Source organism: Sus scrofa, chromosome 4, assembly GCF_054392235.1.
Source record: "Sus scrofa isolate SSC_HxYL_T2T_F1_AM1 chromosome 4, Sscrofa_HxYL_maternal_Yorkshire_Landrace_v2.0, whole genome shotgun sequence".
In the NCBI taxonomy this organism is placed as follows: Eukaryota; Metazoa; Chordata; class Mammalia; order Artiodactyla; family Suidae; genus Sus; species Sus scrofa.
The window spans coordinates 113,556,506-113,577,774 of record NC_139386.1 but is presented as its reverse complement, the minus strand read 5'-3'; the positions used below and the strand labels follow the sequence as shown (position 1 = coordinate 113,577,774).

General features: G+C 50.5%; 1 protein-coding gene and 2 long non-coding RNA genes across 5 annotated transcripts in view; 2 read left to right on the top strand and 1 right to left on the bottom strand.

Annotated features, from left to right (window-relative positions):
• Positions 1 to 21,269, bottom strand: part of KCND3 (potassium voltage-gated channel subfamily D member 3) — a 376,917-nt gene that overhangs the window by 227,186 nt on the left and 128,462 nt on the right. Inside the window, exon 1 of one of the 3 annotated variants that reach the window (XM_085023636.1) lies at positions 1,034 to 1,312. The exons of 1 other annotated variant lie outside the window; for it this stretch is intronic. The gene's annotated coding sequence lies outside the window, so the exon portion shown is untranslated. Of the gene's footprint in view, positions 1 to 1,033; positions 1,313 to 21,269 lie in introns of those variants that run through there. One more of the 3 variants, XM_085023638.1, reaches the window with a different exon arrangement.
• Positions 206 to 11,493, top strand: LOC146404197 (uncharacterized). The gene is made up of 3 exons (XR_014844542.1): positions 206 to 343; positions 6,850 to 6,880; positions 10,217 to 11,493. It is a non-coding gene; the product is annotated as an uncharacterized LOC146404197 (long non-coding RNA).
• On the top strand, positions 14,135 to 15,003 carry LOC102157576 (uncharacterized). The gene is made up of 3 exons (XR_014844541.1): positions 14,135 to 14,274; positions 14,366 to 14,453; positions 14,891 to 15,003. It is a non-coding gene; the product is annotated as an uncharacterized LOC102157576 (long non-coding RNA).

Sequence of the window (21,269 nt, the reverse complement as noted above, 5' to 3'; positions counted from 1 at the left end):
CGGCTCCAGGCCCGGCCGGAGAGCGCCGGGCCGCCTGGCAGCGGAGGGAGAGATGAGCAGGACCTGGAGGCTCGCCGCGGGAGGGTGCCCAGGGCGAGGGCGTGCTAGGGGGAGTGACTCCCCGCGCGAGGGTGTGCGTGTGTGTGTGTGTGTGTGTGTGTGTGTGTGTGTAGAGGGGCGCGCGCGTGAGCGGGGGTGGGGGGCAGGGAGAAGAGGCAGAGCCTGGTGCGTCTCCCCGGGCCAGTGGAGGAATCCTAGGGTGTGCCTGGAGGTGGCAGAGTGTGCCGACGCGGGTGTGAGCGGGTGTGCCAGCGAGGGTGGGCAAAGGGATGAGCGTGGCAAGGTGAGCTCGGCCTGGGGGTGGGGGTGGAGCGGGGAGTAGGCGTAAGCGTGAGCTCGGGGTCTTGTGTGATGGGGACTCGGGGAGAGGTGGCAGGGAGCGCCAGTGTGTGCGCGCGTGGGGTGTGTGTGGACCCAGCTGAGTGTTTCTCACCGACTGTCCACGCGGCACCAGCACTTGCATGCGGCCGAGCCCTGCCACCTGGGGAGGTGGAGCAGGCCACCGCGCAAGCTTCAAGGCTCGCCGCGGCTCTGAGCTCCGAGTGCCAGGGCTGGAGAGGTCCTGGGGGCGGGGTGTGTGGCGGGGGGTGGGGTGGGGAGGGAGGATACACGATGCCCTTGCTCCGTGTAAGAGCCGCTCTCCTTCCAGAGCGAGAGGGGCACGACCCGAAGGGAGGGATTCCCTCCACGTGTACCCGGTACCCCAGACCCGAGGGTCTGGACTTGGGAGCGTGAACTCTCAACCCAAGTCTGCCCAGTCCCTCGGTCCCTCTCTGAAGCCCGGAATCCCCGCTGTCCAGTGCCTCGGCCCTGGCTGGGGAGCGGGCGGTCGACTAGCCGGAAGGGTCGGGCGGATGGAGCCTCGGAGCAGCCAGAGAGTGGTGTACGGCCCCGCGGAAGGTTTAGTCCCCGCCGCCCGTGTAGACCCGAGCGGCTGCAGCTTTCCGTGTGTCCGGAAACCTGAGATCTCTACCTGGAGCTCTGGAGGCGAGACGGCTCCGTGCCTCGGCAGGGATCGGAACGCAGGGCTCGAGCGACCACAGTTCTGGGTGTGAGACAGAGACCGAGGGAAAAGCAAAGCGTGCGGTTGAAGGGAGGGCGTGCTTGAAGGGGACTGGGAAAGATCCTCTCTGGGTCCAAACGGAGCCTCCGGCTTGTGAGAACCCCTAGCCAGGTTCTAGATTAAGGGCTGGGGGTGGGCCATTTTGGCCCGGGGCCCTCCCTATGAGCCCCTGGACGCTCGGAGCCCCTCACTCACCCAGGCCTCCCGCTCTCCCCAAAGCCCCCTTCAGCGTGTCTGTCTGAAAGGTGTACAATTGGCCCTTCAAGAGGTGGGCGTGGGCTCGATTAGCATTTGCCAGGAGTCCCGCGTGTGGGATTTGCATACTGATTTGCATACAGTAATAATGATTAACAACAGTGCCACTCCCTGGCAGAGCGGGGAAGAATTCAGGGAAGGCCTTGGCATTGCTTCCACCTTCCTCCTCCCTTCCCTCAGGGGAAGAGCTAATTTTCTCCTTATTGCTCTGACCCCTGGGAATTCCTCTGACTCTGGGTGGGCAGGTGCAGGGAGGGGCAGTTTTCCCTCAGCCCTCGGGCCCCAAGTCCAACTTGGGAGAGGTAAACCCAGTACTTTATTTCTGCCCAGCTTTGAACTCCCCGGCTTTCCCGTCTTTGTTTTGCATCTTGTAGGTAGCTCAGGGGCGGACCCTGCCCTAGAGTGTGGAGGTTTCCAGGAACAGTTAGCTGGGGGCATTTTCCTCCTCCAGTACCTCTAACGCACTCACACACTTGGCCCCATTCCTCGCAGGCTCACAGCCCATCATGTAAGTGTAACCTACACTCTCCTTCCTGTTGAGAAGATCTAGAGGAAAATGGGAAAGACTTGAATTTCTAGTCTAGGTCAGTGTGGTTTTATTTACAAGCCCTTCTCACCACCAGGTGACCTGGAAAATAAGAGAGCAAGTAATAAGCAGAAGGGAGGTCCCTTGACTTAGCAGCTGAAGGAGCCGTTGCCCGCGGATCTGCCCTCCCTCTAGCTCCCACCCTCTCTGGCATCTTTCCCGCACTCCTGGCCTCGCCTTTCCCCTCTCTGCCTCTGGCCTGGCCTGGCCGGGATTCTCACTTGTTTTCCCCCATGACACGGCCGCTTTTCCTTTAACTCTGGGCTTCTATTTAAAAAGCTAATTTGGGAGCTTGTTCATGCTCCCAATTCAGATATTTTAAATAGGAACTGGAAGTTGCCAGGGCACTAGAATTCCTTCCCTTGCCACCGCCACAGCTAAGGCGTTTGTTCCTCAACTGGCCCTGGCCGTGTGCGCGTGTGGTGGAGGGAGCGCAAGCGAGCTCAGGATATATTTCAGGCTCTCTTTTCTATTTAAAGACGGTGCTCCTGTGGACGGCTGTGCTCTGTGTGTGTGTCCTTTCCAAGCTGTGCACACATGAGGATTCTTCTTTAGTCCCATGGCTCTGGCCGCTATTTGCAGAGCTTGTCACAGTGTGGACTGTGGGTCTAAGAGGCAGCCCAACTCCAAGTCTGTAGCCTCCAGGTTTGCTGACTTGCCGGGCCGGTGTGTCTGCGCAGGGATTTCCCTGGGCTGCTCTGCTAGGCTTGCTTTTAGAAGCTGTGCCTCAGAATGTCCAGAAAGGTTGCTTTTGCTGCTTGTGGCTGGTCTGCTTCAACAATTTGCCCCTTGACGAGGCAGGAATTTGGAGGGTGGCTGACTTTCTACATTCTGGGTGCCGTGTATCTTGGAGGTAAAAAAAAACAGACTTGGAACGCAGATTGCCTAAATTTAAACCTGCCTCTGCTATTTACTGGCTCTGTGATCTATTTAACCTCTCTGTGCCTTGATTACCTCATCTCTAAAATGGCAATAAATAGTACTGTCTACTTTATAAGGCCTTGTGGAGAAAAATAATTATCGCAGGTAAAGCACTTAGAACAATGCCTGGAACATAGGAAGTACAGTGTAATTGCTGGTTGTCCCTGGAGTTCAAGGCAAGAGTGGTGGGAGCAGGAAGTGTGAAATCTGCCTGGGCAGGAAGGTGGAACCGCTGGACCGTACCCACAGACACAGGCAGACACACATTTCCTTGCATGTAATAGTAACAATGCCAGGCCACAGCCCATAATGGGTCAAGTTCCCTGGTTGAGGTGGTTGATTCCTTAAGCCCCCAAAGGGGGAGACCTCTGCTGATGAATAGAGGAAGAGCCACAGGACTGGGGTTAAAGAAGGGGCTGGACCATGTCAGACAGAGGCCTGTGGGGCATTTCCTGAGGGCCTGTTTTATGCAGGAGGAGTAAATAAGGACCCTAGATCCCCACATGGCCCCAGCTTCCCTTCTTTCCCTAAATATGTAGAGTAAGGCTTTATGGAAGCGGAGCTGCAGTGGGGGCTGAGTAGGGGCGGCCCTTCATTCTCACTGAGCCTCCCTCCCCTTGGGCTTGGGGTTCTCTGGCTTTGATCCCGCCATTGCCACCTACCCCTTATTCCCACAGCTGGGCATATGAGCGTTTACTCAGTGGCCATCAGAGTTTATTTTGCCTCTGTCCCCCAGCATTGAATTAAGGTACAGAGAGCTTTAGCGGCTTCCCCAAGGTGTTGCAGTGGGCGATTCAGGAAGCCGCTAACAGGAGGGGGCGCTCTAAAGGACCAAACATAGGAAGGCTCCAGGGGAGCCAAGGCAGCTTGGCAGGTCTTTGGATTGTATCAGGCTTAACATAGCCACCTGAGGGTGAGGTGCCGCCATAGTCTGACTCCTTGCTGGGTCTCCATGACCCTGTCCGCACCACCATTTTGTAGACAGAAAAACCAACGGTGCTTCATGCATCCCAGGCCAAACATCTGGAGTGAACGCTCCCTTTTGACAACCCCCCCCCCCCCACCAACAAGCTGCTGGAGTTCTGCTCTTTTGAGAGTAGAGTGGCCGCCTCAGTCAGATAGAGGGTCTGCCCTAAGACCCTCTTGACCTGGCTCTGTTGGCCTCTCCTTTGGTTGGCCTCTGGAGGTTGGGCATGGGGTCAGGGCTTATTGTGTCCGGCTGGGGCTGTACCTTCTGAGTTTCCTCCAGGGTGAAGTCTTCCTGAGGAGCCCAAAGCTTGCTGGTGCCTGGGCTGCCTCTTATTTCCCAAGGTGAGGAGGTTGGTGGTAGAGTTCACGCTGAGGTGCTCTGCCCAGTCTCAGGGGCCAGGGGTGCATCTGTGGGGATCAGCCCAGATTGTCCAGCGTGGCCAGGCCAGAATGTACCGTCCAACACTGGTGGCCCTGATGGCTGGACACCCACAACCATCAGATGCTTTGGTCCTTCCTGAGGGAGTGGAGGAAGCTTCCCTTCCTGCAGCACTAACCCCATTTGGAGGGCCAACCGTTGTCTGAGTGGTCATTGCACTAACCAAAATGTTTAGACTAGTGATGGCAAATGAGAAGTTGTTAAAGAAGGCTCTGCAAGCAAACCCTTCCAGGGGACCTGCTCCAGCCAGGCAGATCCCTGGGGACCGGGTGGGGGGCCTTACAGGTGAAGGCAGGGGGTGTTCCCTTCGTCAGGACTTCCCTCATTGGGAGATGTCAGGCGAGGGAAGAGGAGGGAAGGGGAGCAGGAGAGCAGGTATGACAAGGGGAACACAGGCACTGGAAGGAAAAAAGTACTATTTATCTGTTCAGTTTTTTGCTAGTGATAATTTGGAGGAAGGTTGGTGGAGGCCGAAGGTGCAGATCATAGGTGCTATGATTGCTCTGCTCTCCCCTGGAGGCTCTTTTTGTTTGCACACTGATATTTCCTGGGGCTCTGTCCTTTGTCTTCTCTGCTTCTCCATCTGCCCCTTTCCCTGGAAAGTTGAGGGGAGCCCTTGGTTTCAAGCTCATTCAGGTGTTGACTGTTCCTTCCTGAGCGCACCCTAACTCCTAACCATCTCCTGGCATCTTCATCCTTGTACACAGGCACCCCTCTGCTTCATCTTACCTCTCCCCTTCAACCTTCTCCAACAGATCGTTTCCTGTAAAACCCCGTTCTCATTGTGTCATCTCCTGTACTTCCTTTGTCGCTTTACCTTCTTCCATGGTCACACATTCCCTTCTTTCCAGCAGGCAGACTTTTCTCTGCTACTTGACCAGATCACATCATTTCTCGCCTTCATGCCTTTGTACATGCTGTACCATCTTCCAGAAATGCCCTCCATCACTTCCTATTTCCTTCTCTTTTCCTAGCAAATTTCCACTCAGCCCCGGACCTTCAATACCCAGCCCAAAGGTCACATAAGACATATTGGTAAATTTCAGTGTCACACCCGAGGAGGATTAACTATTACCCACTTGGGCTCCCACAGTTCTTCCTGCATGCCTCAGAGAGTTCTTATTACCTTATTACCTTGGTTTTTTGCATGGCAGCCCCCATCTCTGGTTTTAAGCCATTTAAGGAAGGACCACATCTTAGACACTTCTGAATGTTCTAACTCAGGGCTTGGCGCAATGTGGATGCTCAATAACTTTGCATTAGGAATTTATTTTAACTTTCATTTTCATGGCTCCCTTGATGGTGTGTAACTGAGGAATACGTGGTAAATTTGTCAACTGATCGGTCTCAAGGTCCTATCTGATTGAATGGAAGCACTGTCATGAGTTCAGAGAGGAAGGATGAGGGTTTCAATTTTTTGCTGATCCCAGGTGAAAAAAGGCCCAAAGCCCCTCTCCTCCAACCTTTCCATATCTACAAAGAAAACCTCAGTCGATGCTGCCTGCAGAGACCTGGCCAGTGTTCTGCTCTTGAATCAGTTTGGTTTCTAGGGAACTCTTTTCTTTCCTTCTGGCAGAATGTCAATCACTTCCCCAGAATATCACCTCCTTGGGAACAGCCAGGATGCAGTTGGTGGAAATGTACCTGGGCTGCTGGCAGCTGTGACTGTGCTCACCATAAAACCCAGCGACGGAGCCCATCAAAAACATATTAGCCAAAACCTAGGCTTGGCACAAAGAGATGCCAAGACCAAAGCTTGCTGGACTTTTAAGTATAAAATTATGTGTAAGCCACATCAGGAAACCTGTGACAGTGGAGGCTTAGTGGTGAGAACATGGGCTCAGGACAGATCTGGCTTTAAATCTTGACTCTACAAGCTGTGTGACTTTGGGCAAGTTACTTTACTTCTCTGATCTTCAGTTACCTCACCTATAAAATGAATTATAGTGATGGTCTTGACTCATAGGGTTCATGAGGATTGAATTAGATAATGCACATAACGTTTCATATGTATTTATAAATAAAAATATTGGCCATTAAATCATTTTGTAACTGACTTTACAAGTGTTTGAAACTAGCTCTTTTAAGTCAAAGGCAGAGTGCTTGTTCATGAAGAAGTTCAGATAGGTCACTCGAGGTCTTTCCATGTGGTTATTCTCATACCAAGGGAAATGTGTGAGATCAGAGAAATTTGTGTCTAGACACCTTTTTTTCTATTGGCTCCTCTCTCCATTCTGTGGCACCCATGTCTGCAGCCTTGAACTTCAAGGGCCCATTTCTCTCCATTCCCTCCTCATCAGCAAGAACTGATAAATCATTTAAACTATCCTGCCCAGAGATATGGTATTCACATTTTAACAGGATAATGAAAGCCAAGGCCATGAAATAGAGCGGGTGGGATTTCATGCATCCAATGGAGAAACAAGGGAAGGGGTGCTTTTTTAAAATTTATTTTATTGACATATATTTGTTTTACAACATTGTGTTAATTTCTGCTGTATAGCAAAGAATATATATATTCTTTTTCATATTCTTTTCCATTATGGCTTATCACAGGATATTGAACATAATTTTTCTGTGCTGTATGGTAAGACTTTTTGTTTGTCCATTCTATACATAATAGCATGCACCTGCTAATCCCGAACTCCCAATCCTTCCCTCCCCTCTCTCCCCTTCCCCAGGGCAATCACAAGTCTGTTCTCTATGTCTATGAGTCTGTTTATGTTTCACGGATAAGTCCATTTGTGTCATATTTTTGATTTTTCATATATGTGATATCATATGATATTTGTGTTTGTCTGATTTACTTCACTTAGTATGATAATCTCTAGGTCCATCCATGTTGCTGCCAAGTGGCATTATTTCATTCTTCTTATGGCTGAGTAGTATTCCATTGTATAATGTAGCACATCTTCTTTATCTAGTCATCTGTCGATGGACATTTAGGATGCTTCCACGTCTTGGCTATCGTGAATAGTGCTGCTATGAACATAGAGGTGCATGTATCTTTTTGAATTATAGCTTTTTTCTGGATATATGCCCAGGAGTGGGGTTGCAGGATCATGTGGCAACTCTGTCTTTAGTTTTTTTTTTTTTTGTCTTTTGTCTTTTTTGTTGTTGTTGTTGTTGTTGCTATTTCTTGGGCCGCTCCCATGGCATATGGAGGTTCCCAGGCTAGGGGTCAAATCGGAGCTGTAGCCACCGGCCTACGCCAGAGCCACAGCAACTCGGGATCTGAGCCGCGTCTGCAACCTACACCACAGCTCACGGCAACGCCGGATCATTAACCCACTGAGCAAGGGCAGGGACCGAACCTGCAACCTCATGGTTCCTAGTCAGATTCGTTAACCACTGCGCCACGACGGGAACTCCTGTCTTTAGTTTTTAGAGGAACCTCTATACTGTTTTCCACAGTGGCTGTACCAGCTTGCACTCCCACCCATAGGAGGGCTCGGCAGGGAAAGTTTTAGGGGGATAGGAGACTCTTCCCAACTCCATAGAGTTACTGTCTACTTATAAAACTGGCCCGATTGGCGCAACTATAAGCAACAAGATGGGCTGTGTCTGAATTTTGCAGCTCTAAAATCAAATCTCCAGCCTTTGCAAAAGTGTTCTGAGGAGGGGACCTGTACACCAGTTTTTGATGCCAACTTCCTTATGGTAAACAGCCACGGCTCATGAGCTCCAAGGCCCCTTGCAGCTCTGCACATCTATGCTACTCATACTCAAGTTCATTTTTTCTTCAGAGCTCAAGGCTTGGGTTGGGTGTTTCTGCCTCACTGGGTTTGCGGGAAACCCAGCTGCAAAATTGTTAATTGCTTTGGTGAGTCAACAAGTAAATAAACACAGTCCAGCTACTCTCCGCATTCTGCAAGGTCATAAGAGGTTTCTGGATTTCTCTGCAAAGCCTATTAAAGACGAATCCTCAGTGCCCTTAAAAAGTTCTTTGTTATGGAAAATTTCAGACATATACAAAAGAGGAGAGAATTGCCCCTCCCCTAAACCCACCACTGAGCTTTGATAATTATCCACTCAAGGCCAATCATGACTTATCTGTACCCCTACTCATCACCACTCTCCAATAATTTGGAAGCAAATTCTAGATGTCATTAGTTTCATCTGTAAATATTTCAGTAATTGCACCCTCCTATGGCCATCAAAATCCATCTCTCATCCAGGGAATGAGATCTCTTCCTCTCTCCTTACCCCTGCAGCAGGCAAAGAACATTTGGCCAGTACTTGCACCTTTGCCCAAGGGGTAGTCCTGTGTTAGACAAGCTCAAGGGCTTACTGACTTCTGTCCAAAGTCTGAGCTGCTCCTTGGGGAGAAAGGAGCATGTGTAAAAAAAGGCCATGCAGCAGTGCCTCCATGCAAGCTTTCTGGGCTCAGCTGGGCTGCTGCCCAACAGCTGAAATGAGACCTAAACTGAGAGGCAAGAATTTTAGTCCTGAATCCCAACTGAATTTGGCATCTTTTACATGCATTATTTCATTTCACCTTCACCAATTCTTATTTTACTCCCATCATACAGATAAAAAAACTAAGGCCTAACGTCACACAGCTAGTAGATACCAGTGGCAGAGACAGACTAGTTGCTCATCAGACTCAGTTCTTCTTCTTCTTCTTTTTTTTTTATTTTGCCTTTTCTAGGGCCGCTCCCTCGGCATATGGAGGTGCCCAGGCTAGGGGTCAAATCGGAGCTGTAGCCACCGACCTACGCCAGAGCCACAGCAACACGGGATCCGAGCTGCGTCTGCGACCTACACCACAGCTCACGGCAACACCAGATACTTAACCCACTGAGCAAGGCCAGCGATTGAACCCCCAACATCATGGTTCCTAGTCAGATTCGTTAACCACTGCACCACAATGGGAACTCCCTCAGTTCTTCTTTTTCATGGGCATAGCCACTTTACATGTCCCAGAATCTCTTGCAGTTTGCTTTGGCCATGTTACTAAGTTCTGGCCAAGGCAGTATAAGCCAGCCCCATAAAAAACATCCACACCAATTCTACATGTTCTCTTTCTTTCTCCATCCACTGTCTAATGGAGAGAATTTCAAGGACCCAGAGGAGGGTGGATCTTGGGTTCCTGGATGACTGTGTGGAGCAGAGACCCTTCCTCACCTTAACTGGTATATGAGATGCGGGGAAAAAACAAACTTTTATTACGCTAAGCCACTGAAATGCGGGTAGATGTACTAAAGTAGTAAGCCTACTCTGACCACAGATAGGATTTAAACTCTGACAAGGTCAACATTCAAGTCCCTGCCTTCTACCACACTGGCTCCAGGCACGAGAAATGAGAATTGTTCACAAGATGCTCCTACATGCTCAGCATTTGGTAAAACTGTCTACAAGGATCTCACATCTTAGACTTGTGCTAATATGGTAGCCACTAACCAAGTGGCTATTTACATTAAAACTAAAATTATAGGCCGGTGGCTACAGCTCTGATTCGACCCCTAGCCTGGGAACCTCCATATGCCATAGGAGCGGCCCAAGAAATAGCAAAATGACGACAAAAAAAAAAAAACCTAAAATTAATTAAAATTGAAAAATCTGTTTTTCAATTGTACTGGTCACATTTCAGGAGCTCAATAGCCACACATTACTACTGATTACCACAGTGGACAGTACAGATAGAGAAAATTTCCACCGTCACAGAAAGTTCTATTGGGCAAGTCTTAGATCCAGCTTTTGCAATGCACATCTCCCCAGACCCCACGGAAGAGCTAGGGGTGCTGGCCATGAGAGGACAGAGGGTGGTCTAGCCGCAATGAGGTTTGCTCCGGCGTGGCAGGTCTGTCCCCTCACCCAGACCTTGGGGTTTTGCTCCTGCCTCCCCCTGTTAACTCTCTGGCTATGATCTGCGACCCTCCTGTACTCACTGGTAACACTTTGCTCTGATTTCTTCAAACAGGATGAGCCCCGCCTGTCTTCTCGGATTGTCTTCTGAGAGCGGAGCGCCCTCTCATTGTCACCCCAGCACCTGTGCAGGTGCTGAGCATCAGATACCAAGAGGCTGGCAGGCGACCGAGGAATGTGCCTCTCAGCTTAGGCAAAGATAGGCAGGGAGTTTTCCAGAAACGGAAGCCTAGACAAGTAGGCCAGTACTTTCCCCACAGCTGTCAGATGATCTTTTCAAAACACAGATCTAAACATGTTGGCCTTTGGTGGAACGCCTTCTAGGAATGCCCATTGTCCTCCGAATTAAGCAAACACACTTTAACATGTCTTATGTTGTTATCCAATCCTCACATCTGCTTTTCCGCTTTCTGCTCTCAGGCCTCTGGCTCCTGTATTCTTGCTGTATTGGAGGTACAGTGGCTCTCTAAACCCCCAGCTTTCCTTTTACCCCTGAGGGTTTTCCTTCTGCAGGAATTCAATCCTGCTTTCCCACCTCTGCTAAGCTACGCCTCCATGTAGGGCTAAGGTTGGACACTCTTCCCCCTGGAGGCCTTACCTGCCCCTCCCTCCATCTCTCTCCCTTGGCCCCCCAACCAGCTATAAAACTCCCACCTTTCCCAGCATTCCCTGGGTTTAGGAATCAAAAGCAGAGACTATCTTGCAGAGGTTTTCCCAAGTGACTGACCTTTCTGAATCCCTCTGAATTATAAGTCTTGGTCCTTCCCTCCCCTCAGCGCACGCACACACACACACACACACATGTTTTCCATCCATTTAATTCCTTTGCAGAGTCACCAGGGAGGCAAGTGCAGCTCTATAAATCTCTCACAAGCTGCAGTACCCAGAGCCCTCTGCTCCTTGACCCCAACCAACAGCTCAGAACAAATGCCACTAAATCCATGGGACCCGCCCCACACCTCCCACACCTGCCATGGTCTCCTTGTCTGGAAGGGAGCCTTGATATACTGACTAGGGTGTGGCAGTTATAGTCCAAGCAGATGCCAAGATGCACTCTTGGTCTTCCCTTCATTGGATTATTTTTATGGGAATTAGAGCAGATAGAGGTGGTGGACTCCAACTCCTGAGACGTCACAATAAATTGCCATGGTGGCTCTTCTATGGCTCATAACTAGTAAATCAAATTCATTGAACAATACATTTACTGCAAATTTAAGAAGTTGTTCTTCCATTTTTTAAGTGTACATGTTAAATCATGCCCAGAGTCATAAAGAATGGAGACAGCCAGGCTTGGTGTGGAAGAAAAAAAAAACGAAACACATACATTAAAAAGTTAGAAAATTCCATGTCCTTTGTTGACAAGAGGGTGAAATACCCTTTTTTCCTGGGGTGCTCCTCCCATCCAGACCAACTGGAATCCCCAGAAGGGTAAGCTCCCAACATCATAACCAGCGCCTGACTCAGTTTTGCAAATACCAGTTCAGTGTTGGGCGGCTCTCTCTTTGCAACAGATTTCTGAAGTGGACAGGGAAGGGAACACAGGACAGCCTTCCTAGTGAGGTCACCCACCTCAAATGCTAATGAGTTGGGTTGAAGTTCCAACTCAAGGTGCAAATTTGACCAAGACACAGGAGTCAGTTTTATATGCACCCCTGTCTCATCTAAGTATCAACGTGGGAACCCTAGCCCAGAGCCTGGCATTCAATAGACATTTGAATTGAAATGATAGGTCTTCATCCACTAACGATGGTTCAACAAACACTTATGAAACCATTCCTTCATTTACCACGTCCTTATCGAAGGTCCACTAATTACTGCCCGGGCACATGATGGCAAGCAAGATAGGCACAGGCCCTGCCTTCTCAGAGCTCACAGTTTAAAGAGAAAGATGGACAGTGGGCGGGAGTTTTGCACTCATGTGTTAGGCTTACTAAATGCTGTCTGGGTATCAGTGAAGCCTGAGGGGAGAAGTGAAGCTAGATTTACAAATTCTTGATCTCATTAGGTAGATCTATTATTATTCCCATTTCTCAGATGAAGAATTGGAGGTGAGCATCACAAAGCTACCTGGTAAAACAGCTTGTGCATGTGACAGAGGTGTGCGTGGGGAGAGCTAGGGAAGTGTGGGGAGGGCACCTGGTCCAGCCCAAGGGGTCAGGGAAGATGCTTTGGAGGTGATGATCTCTGAGCTGAATCTGGAAAGAGGGCAAGGAATCAGCCGAATGGCCATGAGGAAGAGGCAAACATCAGGCAGCAAAGATAGCAGGGTGTGTAGGAAGGAGCACAGCTGTGCCTGGAATGTGAGGCCAGAGGCAGGACAAAGCAGGGCCTGAGGCTGGGAGGCCAAGCCAAGGAGCTGGACTTCATCCTGCGGGCCGAAGGGAGCCAGCGAAGGGCTCCAGGCCAAGGCATGATGCAGTCACATCTACGGTAGAAGAAGCTACTCAGGCCCAGCAGAGTGGAGGAAAGATCTGAGGAGGACCAGATGGGCAGCAAGGGGACCAATTAGCAGGTCGATGCAGTATTCCAGAGGAGGAATGATGAGGCCTCTGCTAGGGCAGCAGCGGATGCACGGAGGAGAGGGGGCATGAGAGAAATATGCTAGAGATAAAAATCATTAGGACTCTGATTGGTTGGATGTGGAGCAGCAAAAGAGGGTCCCAGAACAGGTTGTGCTGCCTGGCAGATGTCTGTGCCAGCCTCGGGCACGGAAATGCAGAGCAAAACCAGCTGGGGTGTAGGTGCAACCTTTCCTGGAGGGAATGGGGGTCCTTTCCAGACAGAGCTGTTTACGCTGGGCTGGAGGAAGCTGTCAGCTGAGGGCATTCAAGACCTTTGAGCAATGCAGACCCTAAGAAACAGGCTGGAGTTTTCCCTAAAACAAGCTCAACAACTCCTTTGGTTTTTGGGGAATGAATGTTCAGAATAGGCTGGACAAAGCCCAGCGTAGCAGGCCACAGTATCTACAGGCTTGTACAACAGCTGATCTCTTGAGACAGAAGAACAGACATGAACTGGAGCTCCAATGTGGCTCAGCGGAAATGAACCTGACTAGTATCCATGAGGACACGGGTTTGATCCCTGGCCTCTCTCAGTGGGTTAAGGATCTGGCATTGCTGTGAGCTGTGGTGTGGGTCAGTCGAATCCCAAGTTACTGTGGCTGTGGTGTAGGCCGGCAGCTGCAACTCCGATTCGACCCCTAGCCTGGGAACTTCCATATGCTGAGGGTGCAGCCCTAAAAAGCCAAAAAAAAAAAAAAAAAAAAAGGAGATGAACTCTTGGTTCTCATCTCCAGCCATGCTTCTTTCCACCCCCTTATCGTTCCGCAACACGCATGGGTGCACGTGCACACGCACACACTCATATGCATACACTTTATCATCCCTAAACTTCTCACCTCCCCCAGACATACCAGGCCCTTTCACACTCCCTCTTTGCACCTGCTGTTTTCTCTGCCTGCCGAGTCCTTCCTTCTTCTCCACTGGGCAAAACGTATTCCTCCTTCCAGCCCAATCCAGATGCCAGTCCTCTCTAACACTCAGCCGCGCTGCCCCACGCAGCCTCACCACGCCTCCCCTGTCCAGTAGCACCTCAGGATGTGTTCCTCTGAGGTCTTCCTTAACCACCAAGCTGAACTCCTGAGGCTTTTTTTTTTTTTTTTGCCTTTTTGCCTTTTCTAGGGCCACACCCGCGGCATATGGAGGTTCCCAGGCTAGGGGTCTAATTGTCTAATTGGAGCTGTAGCCGCCAGCCTTAGCCAGAGCCACAGCAACTCAAGATCCACAGCTCACGGCAACGCCAGATCCTTAACCCACTGAGCAAGGCCAGGGATCGAACTCCCGAAACCTCATGGTTCCTAGTCGGATTCGTTAACCACTGAGCCGTGACGGGAACTCCTGAACTCCTGAGCCTTATCTGTCTTGACTTCCCTGGCAGCTGCGTGAGGTCTGACCATCACTGGTGCTCAAAAATGCTTGTGGAAAGAACTAGCACATCCCTGAGGTAGCCCAGACACTCCTTCTCTGGCCCCGGGAAAAGGTTCTTTGAATCACCGAAGAGGATCATCTCTGCCTTCTTTGGACACATGGCAAATAAAACCCACACACTCACGAGGTGAGGGCCTTAAAATCACCGCCCCCAGTTCTTTGGGAACAGGTCTACAATTTCTCTGAAACTGGCCTTTATTTTTATCCCTGTTTTACAGATGAGAGTTCCAGCTTTAGGGAAGGCAACAGTTCTTTTGGGCTGAAGATCACAGACTTGTTTATCATCTTCGGGGGTAAAATGAACAGGTGCATGAGACCCTCCAGGGTTCTGTCCTTCCTGAGATTCTCCAGGTTGACCACAGCTGGCTGACCACAGCTGGCAGGCCCGCATAAAATCCCCAGAGAACAAGGCCGTTGGTCATTGGCCTGGCAGCCCATACAGTTCCTCTGGGTTTCTGACTGGCTTCTGGAGCAGGAGGGGACTGACCACTATGACCCAGCTTGTCAGCCTCCTGGGAATCTTCTCTGCCTGCCTTAGACTGGTGCCTCGACCTGGAAAAGTGCTCATAGCAGAGAAATGGACAAGGGCCAGAAGGAGCAGGAATTGTCATCACATCCTCATCATCATGAAATTGATACCGATAGCAATGATGCAGTGGCAACAGACTCTTGCCTGGCATTTAATAAGTGCTACTCACTATGCTAACGCCTTATAAGCATTCTTCTTTTTTTTTTTTTTCCAGTCCTTACAGCACTCTTATGAGCAGCTACTGTCATCCCCATTTATCAGATGAAAAAAACCAAGGCACAGAAAATCTTCAGCAATTTGCTCAAGATCATTAGTTGAGTTGGGATTTAACACCAAAGAATCTGACTCCAGAGCTCCTAGCCTTCAATGTTACTCCATGGAGAGGTGCAGAAGGCCAGCTGGTACCCTGCCCATCCATGGAAGGACACGGTAGAAAATGAGAGGCCAGCAGAAGGCCAGCACCTGTTCAGTGCTCTAACCCCCGCCCCCACCCAGGTCTCTCCAGCTCCCAGCAGGGAAGACCACCTGCTCCTCGGCAGGTTGGAGTGCTGAGGAGTCCCAGAAAGTGCAGATGGGGGGGGGGTGTTGGGTAGACGAGCTGGGGTGCCCCTTCCCCTAACCCTGCCCCTGGTCTCACAAATAACGGCCTTTGGATTACTGCCTGTGTTGGATGCCTGGATCACTGCTGTCTGGAGTCTAATCTCCATTCTGGTGGTTTTGGTTGCTATGGTAATTGAATTCACTTAAAGTTGTCTCCAAGCTAGTCTGTCTACCTCCTTCTGTCCGTAGCGTGGAAGGGCATGAGCCCAGGGCTGAGGCCAGGAATGAGGAGGGCTTGGTGGCCTGGGAAGCCTGTGTGTTTTTCTTGATCCTGAGGTCCTCCTCAGAGACAAACAGAGGAGAGAATCATGGGAAAATGTTCCTTTCAAGCTCTCTCCATCTTCCTCTTTGCTGCCTCGCTCCTTCCTGCACAGAGACTCAGGAATTAGACAGGCTGCAAAGGCAGGGGTTGGCAACCCTGGGGGTGAGGGGAGGAGTCTGAGAGCATCTTCTGTTCCTCAGCATTTTGTTATTCATTCAACAACCACTTACTGAGTGTTGTCTGTATTCTAGGCGCTACTGTTTGCCTCTGGGCACTGGGGTCTTTTTGGGGTGCAGCTTGGAATCCAGGGCCCCCAAGCAAAGGAAATGTCCCCTGACAGTGCTTTTCCATGTGGCCACCACGCGGATCAGAACAATGCAGCCAGGGTCAGGGTTGTGGGAAAGAGTCCTCCCCTCCTTTCTCTTCTGGAGGGAGTTTACCAGACTGAGGTGAAAGCAGGATGGGACCATCCGTAGACAGAACCTGAGGGGTAAATAGTGCTCATTTTCCCCACCATTCTCACGAGGGAGAAATTGTGACACGGAAGATAAATGACAAGGGTGGAAGCCAGGGTCACAGAGCTGCCTGGGGAGTGTGTGGAAAGGACGGACTCTGCCCTCAACTGCCACCACTCTGCCTGGACGATGAGGGAGTGGGACAAAGAAGGTTCCAGCGTGATCACAGGTTTGCAGGTCTGTCTTTTTAGGGCTGCACCTGCAGCATATGGAAGTTCCCAGGCTAGAAGTAAAAGCGGTGCTACACCTGCCAGCCTATGCCACCAAGCCTCGTCTGTGACCTACACCACAGCTTACAGCAAAGCCAGATCCTCAACTCACTGAGCCAGGCAGGGATTGAACCCTCATCCTTATGGATACTAGTGGGGTTTGTTACCACTGAGCCACAACGGGAACTCCAGGTCTCAGTCTTTTAAGTAATAGCTGGATCGAGTGAGCAGAGCAATTACCTATGTAGCTTCAGTGATGTGCTGGGAATTGTGCCCTGAACTGGAAAGAGGATGATGACTGAGGCACAGCCGACTTTCGAGGAATTGATGAAGGGCAAGGGCAATGTGCTCTGGAGCCCGGGGGGGGCGGGGGCGGTGAGGGGTGTCTGGGAAGGGCACACACAAGGTGGGTGCGTTAAATTGCATGTCTAAGGGTGAGAAGAAGCTCTGGCAACAGAAAGTCATTCTGTTCAAAGACAAGAGCATGAGCTAATGCAGGGAGGTGTGAAAATGAGCAGCGTCTAGTGGTGGGAGTGAGGCTGAGCCAGGAGAGCAGCAAGGAGCCAAGCGGGAGGGATGGGATGATGGGAAGCCCAGTTGGGTTGCATCCTGTGCCGGGAGGGACCACTGCGGTGAGATCTGTGTTTTAGCAAAACAGCTCTGGCAGCAGTGAGAAGAAGGGAGGGTAGAAATGGGAGCTGTGGGTGGGGGGCCTGAACTGGGCAGTTGAACTAGCCGTGAAGACAAATCTGGTCAAGAAGAGGGAGCAGCAGAATCTGTGGGCCCCGGGTGACTGGTTGTGGGAGGGTGTGTGCGGGAGGGAGAGGCGAGTGTTGATGGAAATGGAGGAAGTCGCTGTGCGTAAAGTCGGGAGGAGAATGGGCTGAAATAAGGACCCCCGGACATCAGTTGGAGGAGCTTTGTTTGGGCTGAGTGTTTGGTATCGTCAAGGGCAATGCCTGATGGGCAGAAGGAAGTTTATTTCCAGCACTTGGGAGAAAGCTGCTCATTAGAAATGTGCATGCGGGAATCCACAGCTTGGAGGTGACAGTAGAAGTTTCCAGGGAAGGCGACATTGCTCAGGGAGAAGGTGCAGTGGGGATGCGAGAGGAGGAAACACAGCCCCTGGGAGAGCAGTCAGAGGCGGGCCAGCAATATCCTTTGGGAAGGCAGGGGAGTGACCTGGAGTCCTTGGCTGGTGGAAGACAAGTACACAGATGGCCTGGACGTGAGAGGACATGCCGCTGAGAGAGCGATGTGGAAAATGGTCTACAGCAGTGGCTCGAGAGCTTGAGTGTGGCAGCTCCTTAAAACGGGCTCACTGAATTTACCCCCAGGGTTTCTCATTCACCAGGTCTGAGGTCCGTGCCTGGGGAATTTGCACATCTAACCGGATCCCGAAGTGCAAATTGCGGCTGGTCTGGGGACCACACTTTGAGAACCACTAAATCTCTGGTCTAGACTGATAAACCTGCCCTTGAGAAGGTTCAAATGCAAATTCATCCCATCATATCCCATCATATCCCAAGTTGGACACCAGGAGAAATGGGGCTTTGGTTAAACAAGAGCAGAGGTGGAGGAAAAAGTGGGGAATGTCGGGCAGCTCCTGGGAAATAGGATGGATGCCACTGAGGACAGAGTTGGGGATGGAGGAGGAGGGAAGCTAGAGGGCTGACAAGAGAACGGCAGGCCAAGGGAAGCTCTGGTTTGATGACCCAGGATGGGGCCCTGAGGGACTATAGCCATAGCCAAGACGTTTGTCACATGAAGGGGACGAATTAGGCAGAGAGGAGCATGGGGATTAGAGGCAGCTTCAGGGTTGTGTTTGGAGTCCTGGGCAAGGTTTGGTCTCCCTCTTCGAAAGTCTTACCCCTCGCTCCTAAACTTCTGGTGTCACTGCCAGCCTCTGGGGTCACTGCCGGCCTCTGGGGTCACTGCCGGCCTGTGGGTGTCAGGCCTTCCTAAGCAGAGCATCTCCCGCAGGGGCTGCTCTGAGGACAAGAGGACCCAGTGCTTCTTTCATTTTCCTTCTGAGATCTCAGCCTGAGACCCCCGAGACACTATGAGGAGGTTCCTGACCTCAATGCTCAGCAGCCCCGGGGCTGACCCCCCGGCCAGGGCACACATGGAACAAGAGTCTTATTTTCTACCAGTGGAGCAAGTCCATAAAGAAAATCCAATTCGTCGATGTCCAGGAGAACATTACCAAGATAGACGAGACACCATGGGCAGTATTTAATTATGAGCAGGCAGAGCAAATAGGAGGGACGCAATAAAAATGCTAATCAGGGAGGGAAAAAAACAGACTTCATTTTCCTTGGGAATAGACTGCAGCTCTGTCTTCTCCCTCTGCTCCCATGAATGCTGCGGGCCCAGTTCTGATGGTGAGACTTGGTGACAGGTGAGTCTGTTTGAACCCCAATCTCCAGCCTCTTCCTGCTTGTGTGGTTCCAGATTCCCAGTTCCTAGAAGATCCAGTCCAGAGGGAGGGAGACTGGCTTTCCTTGAAGGCACACAGCTTCCACTTCTGCAGCCGGTAGCAGGCAGGGAACTTGAAAAGTGAATGAAGTTATTGTCCAGGACTCAATTCCAAATCGCAGGGAGCGCTTTGGGAAGGGATCATCTCCCCTTCCAGTAGCACGTTCAGAATCTGCACAAGGAGGGGGAAGGCTGGAGAAGAGCCCCGGCCCCTCCTGAGTTCAACATGCTGGGCTGAGTCTCTGGCCTGGACGTCAATGCAGCTCAGAGCCACTTAGGAAGAAACTGGTGACACTGAGCTAGGCCCACGGCCTCATGTCCCTGATTCTGCTGCACTTGGCTGAGCTCTACGTTGGTGTAGGGTTCAGGATTTTGCAGGCCAGCCCCATCTCACTCCCACGCTGGCTGACTCCTCGTGCAGCCAGATCCCTTGGATCACGTGTGCTTCCCTGCCAGCTCACTCAACCTTCACCCTACTGCCAAAGACAGATTTATAGCTCTTGTTTCCTTTGGGCTCTGGGATGCTTGGGCCCCAGGCCTCAGGTCAGTTTTAGGTAAAACTTGCACAGAAGTGCAGCCTGGAGGATCTTGACTCGGCCTGGGCCCTTTCCCTAGGCTGGCCTCTTCTGTGCCCTGGGCTCATCACTCACCCTGGCAGATGTCCATATAATTGACTGCTCTCTTGATTAGTATCGCCTTAAGTCTTGTACAGCTAGCTGAGTGCATCTCAACATCGCCAGGGAGGAATTTGCCTGAGGACTGTCAGGTGTCTCATCTGTATCATTTACCCCACCCCATCTCACAGGGAGACAGCACCTAGGGCCTCCACTGCTGGCTCTTTTCTCTCCCTAGAACCGTATCTGCTAGATACAAAGTTTATAGACCGGCTCACTCACCTGCTTCGGGATCTTAAACCAGTTCTTAACTCTTGCCTCCATTTCCTCATCCAACAAATAGCGATAACAACATTGCCCACCTCAAATTCGTTACAAGAATCCAATGCAGGGAGTTTCCCTTGTGGCTCAGCAGAAATGAATCTGACTAGTACCCATGAGGATGCTGGGTTTGATCCCTGGCCTTGCTCAGTGGGTTAAGGATCTGGCATTGCTGTGGCTGTGGTGTAAAGTGGAAGCTGCTGCTCTGATTCAACCCCTAGCCTGGGAACCTCCATATGCCAAGGGTGTGGCCCTAAAAAGCAAAAAAAAAAAAAAAAAAAGGAATCCAATGCAAGTACCTGCAAAGAGCTTAGAAGAGTGCCTGCCATGTAATAAGCACTCAGTGTCATCACTGTCATCATTATCCTTGCTGTGATATTATTTAAGATCAATGATTGTCCTATTTGTCTATAGGTGCAGGTATTTGATAGAGGGTCTGGTGTGAATAAACATTCAATAACCATGGAATCAATGAATGAATGTTCTTTTAAGCTCATTCTTCCAAAGATATTACCCTTCCCAGGCAAATTTAAGTTTAAAGAGAGGATCTGCACATTGATGACAACGATTAGCATGTAAATGGCTAATGGTGCGATGCCAGGCATCCCTGGGGAAGGGATTTAGAGTCAGTGGTTCTTTTCACTGTCCTTCATGTGTCTGATCACCGTCAGTCAGTTACTAGAAATACAGCTCGTTCTGGTCAGAGCTCACAGTTACCTTCCCTGAGGTGGAATCTCCCTCCTAACTCTAAAAGCAATAAAACCTTAGCGAGAGAAACAGTGAGAGGATAAAGGAGACAAAGGAAACCCTTCCAGCCACGGAGACAGTATTTCCTGGGTCCTCCCTGAGCTCAAGTTGCCGGAACTTGTGTGTGTGTTGAGGTTGTGTTCTCTGTGTGATGGAAGGAGAGAGCTGCGGGCCAGCTGACCTCAGACCCTGGTGTGCCCGCAGCCCCTAGATTCTGATCCCAGACCCTCCTGGGAGAGCCTGGCCCCGGCTACATTTCACCAGAGGTCTGTTCACGGAGAGTGGAAATGTCATACCTAAGTGAAACTGGAAGGCTGTTCGGTGAATCCACAGTGGGTGAGCACAACAGGATCTTGGTTGGAAAATAGATCTGTTTCAAATACAACGGCGAGGGGTCAACTAGGCTTGGGAGCACGAGTCCCAGCATATGCTCCTCACAACAGTCAAGAGAGTGGGTCAGGACTTTTATTCCTTTTTTATTCTTTTGATATTTTAAAAAAATATATTGTATTATTTATTATCACCTGGTTCAAAATCCGAAAGATCCAAAAGTCTATACAGTGGAAAGCCCCTCCCTTCTGTCCACAGCTGTCCATATTTCTCCTTTGGTGCAACCTAAGTCACCAGTTCTCTGAGAAATCTTCCAGGGAAATTTAAGCACAGACAAGCAAATAACACACATAACATCTCCCTCCTTTACAAATCAGAAGCTTGCTTCATGCACTGTTACGCACCTCACGTTTTTTTACTTGACAATATATTTTGGAGATTACCTAGAGCAATATATATGGACTTAGATCATTCTTTTTGTGGCTGCATAGTATTCTATTACATAAATTAGTTTATT